The 5,456-nt window shown below is 40.0% G+C and overlaps 1 pseudogene; it reads right to left on the bottom strand.

The window, feature by feature from the left end:
* Positions 1-1,639: 1,639 nt before the first annotated feature.
* Positions 1,640-3,728, bottom strand: LOC116893312 (annotated as a pseudogene).
* Between the last annotated feature and the right edge of the window lie 1,728 nt (positions 3,729-5,456).

The raw sequence follows: 5,456 nt of genomic DNA, 5'->3' as shown, positions 1-5,456 counted from the left end.
AGTGAGGCAGTGAGTAGTGTTCTCTGTAGTTACTGCTCCATGTCCTGCTTGAGTTCTGGATACGACTTCCTCAGTGATGGACTTAGACCTAGAAGTAAGTGTAAGCCAGAAAAACCCATTCTTCTCAAAAATTTGTCAAAGTGTTTTATCAATCCACTGGAAAAAGAAACTAGAATATTGTCCAGATGATTTTTTTCAGGAATTATATATTAAGTTGCAGAAGCATTCCAAAGCCAACAGAAATTAAAGGAGACCAAGAACATCATATATCCTATTTAGCTCTTCTAATATGATGATGCAGCTGTTAATACAGGATAAGAAAACTGTCATCTAATAAACATTGGAAGGTGAAATGCTATAAACATTCATAATCCCCTCTAAGAAGAATCAATCATTCCCATAGGACAATCCAAAGAATAGGAAGATCATCATTGTGAAAATAAAAATTGGTGCAAAATACAACATTCATTCAATAAGTGTTAGGTGTAATGACAAAGAAATACAAATCATCCTTTACTTCCTACCTATCATCCTGAGTGAGCTAACCCAATCACAGAAAGACATACATGGTATGCACTCATTGATAAGTGGCTATTAGCCCAAATGCCTGAATTACCCTAGATGCCTAGAACAAATGAAACTCAAGACGGATGATCAAAATGTGAATGCTTCACTCCTTCTTTAAAAGGGAACAAGAATACCCTTGGCAGGGAATAGAGAGGCAAAGATTAAAACAGAGACTGAAGGGACACCCATTCAGAGCCTGCCCCACATGTGGCCCATATATATACAGCCACCCAATTAGATAAGATGGATGAAGCAAAGAAGTGCAGAAGTGTAGATCGCTCCTGAGAGACACAGCCAGAATACAGCAAATACAGAGGCGAATGCCAGCAGCAAACTACCGAACTGAGAATAGGACCCCGTTGAAGGAATCAGAGAAAGAACTGGAAGAGCTTGAAGGGGCTCGAGACCCCATATGTACAACAATGCCAAGCAACCAGAGCTTCCAGGGACTAAGCCACTACCTAAAGACTATACATGGACTGACCCTGGACTCTGACCTCATAGGTAGCAATGAATATCCTAGTAAGAGCACCAGTGGAAGAGGAAGCCCTGGGTCCTGCTAAGACTGAACCCCCAGTGAACTAGACAGTTGGGGGAGGGCGGCAATAGGGGAGGGTGGGGAGGAACACCCCATAAGGAAGGGGGGGGGAGGGGATGTTGCCCGGAAACCGGAAAAGGAATAACACTCAAAATGTATATAAGAAATATTCAAGTTAAAAAAAAAAAAAAATCCAGGAAAAAAGAAAACAAAACAAAACAAAACAAAACAAAAAAAAAAAAAAAAAGAAGGAATTTGTCAACAGTGAGAGCAGCCATGGGTCCTAGAGTTAATATAAGGTTAACATTGCAAGGAGTTGGTGAATTTCTGAGTACAACAATCCAGGGACATTGAAGTCAGTATTTGTTTAGCAAGCCCTGTATCACTCAAGTTTCAAAAGACTGATTATTTACTCAACTGATTTAAGGTTATATGAATAACTGAAGAAGGTTATGAAAATAAATTACACTGATAAAGGCAAGGTTGTATCTCAAAGGCGCTTTTGTCTGATCTAAGCTGCTCATAGCTGCTAAACTAGACTATTTCCTGATCTTCTGGATTTCCACAAGGACCCCCTTCTCCACCTTTTCCCTCATCAGGAGTGTCCTGCAAGGCTCTTTGCAGAAGCAGCTTCAGATTCTGTCTCTGGACTCTGTAGTATCTAATGGAGCCAACAAGGAAGTAAATAATGGGGTTTGCACAGGAGTTAACACAGGATAGGAACACTGTTATTTCATAAACATTGCAAGGTGAAATGCCATAAATATCTACCCAAAGTAAGAGAAACTAGTTGACCTCATAGGATAAACCAAAGAATAGGTAGACTAACACTGTGAGAGCAATGGCCACACATAGCCTGGTTACAGGAATCCTGTGTGAGCCACAGACAACTCTTAGCAGCAAAGCCAGGCTGGACCCCAAGAGAACCACAAATAGAACAGTTAACCAAGCAAAAATAATTGAATCCATTTTCTTACACCAACCATGACCAAAACCTTTAAAGACAGCCATACATGCCTCCCCTTGTAGGATACTCAACACCAGGGACAAGGCCAATAGCAGGACCCACGTGACAGCAGATGTGTTTCTTGTTCTTCCGCAGCAGTACCATATCGGCCACAGGGCAGACAGGCAACGCTCAGTGCTAATGGCACTGAGCATGCTTAGACCTGCAAGGTAAGAAAAGTTGAAAAAGCTTGGTATAAAGATAGAGTGAAACATGTTGATGATAACTTGCAGAGAACACACATTCTGAAAGCAGAGGAAGAGAAAGTCAGCTCCAGCCAGGTTGAGAAGGTATTCTTGTGCATGTGGAAGCTGGGAAGCCATAGCACTATTGCATTTCCTGCCATCCCAACCAGGGTAATGATGACGATAAAAAAATTCAGGTTAAGTTTTATGGTGTCACAAGATGTTGTTAGAATGTGGTCACTTCTGATCTCTTCTGTGATGTCAGTCCACCAGGTTAGGCCAATTGGACCCACACTTAAGAGCCCTCCATTAGTGGTCCTGAAAAGAAAAATGAAGATATGAGCACCTGATGTGCATCTCACAATCTAGAAACCACATGATGCTCAAGAAGGACAACCAAAGTACAGATGCTTCAGTCCTTCTTAGATGGGCGAACAAAAATACTCACAGGAGGAAATACAGAGACAGAGTTTGGAACAGAGATTGAAGGAGTGGCCATTCAGAGTCTGTCCCACCTGGGAATCCAGCCCATATACATATAGCCACCAAACCCAGACAATATTGCTGATGCCAAGAAGTGCTGACAGGAGTCTGATATAGCTGTTTCCTGAGAGGCTCTGTCAGAGCATGTCAAATACAGAGGTGAATGCTAGCAGCCAACCATTGAACTGAGAACAGGATCCACAATGGAGGATCAAAGGATTCAAGGAGCTGAATGGGCTTGCAACCCTGTAGGGAGTGACACATATAGATAAAAGATGGCGCTGACATCTGGTGGTCGTTTGTGGTTAACACCCACAAAGCGCATGTCCTTGGCATTTCTCTGGCAGCTTCAGGCTGGAGTGATATTCATGCTAATGAGGTATTTCATGCTCCACCAATCCCTAGAGGACAAGTATATAGCCATAGCCTGTTTTGTATATAAGGCTGGTGCCTTTGTGCCTCGGGTTTCCCCATATCAACAATGAGGTGTTCCTACAATAAAGGCTGTTGAGAAGAATCCAACGGTGTTGTGTCTTCCTTACTGGATGAGGTGGGCATTACACAACCCCATAAGAACAACAATACCAACCAACCAGAGCTCCAGGGACTAAACACCAACCAATGAGTACACATGGAGGGGCCCATGACTCCAGCCATGTATGTAGCTGAGGATGGCATTGTCTGGTATAAATAGGAGGAAAAGCCCTTGATCCTATGTAGGCTCATTTCCCCAATGTAGGGGAATGCCAGGGTGTGGAGGTGAGAGTGGGTGGGTGGTTGGGAGCAACCTCTTAGAAGAGCGAGAGGGGCTATTGGAGAGAGGGCAAAGGGATAACATTTGAAATGTAAATACTTAACATATCTAAGAAAAATAAAATTAAAAAAAGAAAAGCAATTAACAATGTTGAGGAGAATAAGCTCTTGGAAGAAAGTCTTACCTTTCCCACATTCTTATTGATGGAAGTGATAATCTGGTCTGTGACAAAGGGAAGAGGCTCCAAAGTCATCTGCCAATACTAAGGCTGTATCTCTGTCCTAGACTAGTACCTTCCAGGCCAAAGTCTGTGACTTGAAGAAGCCTTATCAAATGATTGAGAGGTCTGAGGCTTCCTGTACATAGAATTGTTGGCAAATGCATGTCAATCCTTTGAGTAATGTGCTTTGTGAGATGTCTCTCATCATTTGGTCTGGCAAGTAGCCTCTTTTTTTCTCTCCCTAAACCAACCCTATGGCTCTCCTTCAATATTAGTTGGGCCTAAATGCCTTTAAACTTCTTACAACCAGGTGACAACCAATGATAAGCACTATAAGCTTGTCTTGGGAGCCTGGGCAAGGAAAAGACACATTGTCTCTATTTGTTATCAGTAAGAAATGGTCCTAAGGGAGTGGACCACACACATTTGTCATCACACGAGTAACACATAATAGGCTTTATCCCATTGGCAAAGATAAATATTAAATAAAACACCTTGATTTCTATTCTTGAGAAATGAAAAACTGGTTCCAATTGTTCATCTCTCACCTTTATGTGTTGTAATTATACATTTTATTTGTAATATTATATTTTCATTCTATTTCTATTAACAAAATGATAAAGTGAAGGCCCATGAAAGGTCAAAAGTATTCAATATATAGAAGATAATATGGAAACATCATAAGGGAAACATTTAAATACCTGTAATTAAAATGGTAAATATTCTCATATAATATGTGAAATAACATATAATATAAATGCATAGAAATGTGGACTTGGAGAGGAAATACCAGGATTAAAACTCTCTAACAAATACAAAGGATCCCATTGAAGATTCTAAGACTGAGCACACAGAAAACACAAACACACTTGAAGCTACAGGTTCACTACCAGAACCCAATGGAAAACTTCCAAATGGAAAACAAGAGAAAACCTACATAATAAATGAGAATATATGTAATGTTATTCAATTGTAAGAGCCATACACATAAATACACAATTAGAGCAGCAGATTGAAGCAAAGAAAGGGAAAAAAGAAATATTTGAGGTAAAGTTGGATGAGAATTTCCAAAGTTATCACTAATTGAAAAGGAAAAATTCAAAATGCTCAGATACTAAAGCACAAACTATTAAAGATGACAAAGGTTAAAAAAGAAATGTCAAGAGAAGTACTTTAAAAATCAATATTAACAAGGGCACTAAAATAAATCTATCCACTTAAGAAAAACAATAAAGAGAAAGAAAGAAGAAGATGGAGAGAGAAGGGGAGGGAGAGAGATGGGGAGTGAGAGAGATGGGGAGAGAGAAGGGGAGGGAGAGAGATGGGGAGTGTGGTAAATTTGGTGGGTTGTAACAAAAACAGTATTAAAATGAAAATCTAGAATGTAATGGGTAAGAAGGTTCTAAAAGCAACAAAATTTAAACTAGAATCAAAAAGGGAAACTGAGGTCAACATAAGTGGTTAAAAATCAGCTGAAGACAGAAGATTGCACAGACACTGACGACAAGGACTTAGTGTATAAAATCAGGAATCCAAAAGAACTTTCTTTGAAAATTTGAGTACAATAGACAAACCTCTTACCAAGTTAAGCACAAAGGAGAGAGGAAAGACACTCATACTAGAAAGGGAAGACAAGATATACCTTCACAACAAATCAATGAACCTTGAGTACAAATGGAACAGAAGAAAACATTGATTAAGAC

Source organism: Rattus rattus, chromosome 2 (assembly GCF_011064425.1).
Source record: "Rattus rattus isolate New Zealand chromosome 2, Rrattus_CSIRO_v1, whole genome shotgun sequence".
In the NCBI taxonomy this organism is placed as follows: domain Eukaryota; kingdom Metazoa; phylum Chordata; class Mammalia; order Rodentia; family Muridae; genus Rattus; species Rattus rattus.
The sequence above is the reverse complement of the archived record's forward strand: the minus strand, read 5'-3'. Positions and strand labels throughout refer to the sequence as shown.